This window comes from Chaetura pelagica, unplaced genomic scaffold (assembly GCF_000747805.2).
Source record: "Chaetura pelagica isolate M959 unplaced genomic scaffold, ChaPel_1.0 scaffold915, whole genome shotgun sequence".
Lineage (NCBI taxonomy): Eukaryota > Metazoa > Chordata > Aves > Apodiformes > Apodidae > Chaetura > Chaetura pelagica.
The window spans coordinates 31,104-32,033 of NW_009953409.1; the positions used below are offsets into that span (position 1 = coordinate 31,104).

At 66.9% G+C, this 930-nt stretch overlaps 1 non-coding gene across 1 annotated transcript; it reads right to left on the reverse strand.

Annotated features, from left to right (window-relative positions):
- Positions 1-441: 441 nt before the first annotated feature.
- Positions 442-515, reverse strand: TRNAT-AGU. The gene has a single exon. It is a non-coding gene; the product is annotated as a tRNA-Thr (tRNA).
- Positions 516-930: the final 415 nt, after the last annotated feature.

Here is a 930-nt window from a genome sequence, read left to right on the forward strand (position 1 = left end):
CCCTGCCGGTGCCATCCAGCCCCCCTGCTCCTTGCCCAGGGCCCTGCACTTCCCTGGCCCCTCTCCCTGCTCCCTCCTCCTGCTCAGGGTGCCCTTTCTTTGTGCCCCAAAAGCAGGTGCCACAAACACGCAGCCCCCCTGCTTGGGGGGGAGGGCACCCCTGCCCCTCACCCCCCCACACCCTCCCAAGGGTTTTCCCACGGGATTCAGCAGCCAAGGGATGGAGCAGGTGGGGAGGGGTCCAGCCCTGGGTGGGACTTTTATTCCCCCCTGGGGTCTGGAGATGGTTTTGGGGTCCCCTCTGCACTCAGAGCTCTCTAATGAGCAGGGGCCAAAGGAAACTCCTTCCCCCCCAGTGTGATCACCTGGGATAGAGGGGCCTTTGGGGCCACAGAGACCCCCCAGCAGTGCCAGGCAGGAAAAACAACCCCCCCCAGACCCAGGCACCACTGGGAGTCGAACCCGGGACCTCCTGTTTACTAAACAGGTGCTCTGACCAGCTGAGCCATGGTGCCCACCTGCCCCACACCTGTGGGCACACCTGCCCCTGCTCCCTAAGCCCCCCCCACTGCTGCCAAGCTCTGGGGTACCCCAGCCCCCCCACACCCCTCCCTGTCTGCCAGTGGGAGCAGCCCCAGGGCTGACCCAGCCCCCTGGTTCAGGTAGCCCCACACCCTTTTTTGGGTGCCCCTCCCTGTGCCCTGGGTGCCCTTCCCACCCCTCCCTGTGCCCTGGGTACCAGTATCTGTGCCCTGGGTGCCCTTCCCTGTGCACTGGGTGCCCCTCCCTGTGCCCTGGGTACCTGACCCTGTGCCCTGGGTGCCCTTCCCTGTGCCCTGGGTACCCGTCCCTGTGCCCTGGGTGCCCCTCCCTGTGCCCTGGGTACCTGACCCTGTGCCCTGGGTGCTCTTGCCTGTGCCTTGGGGGCCC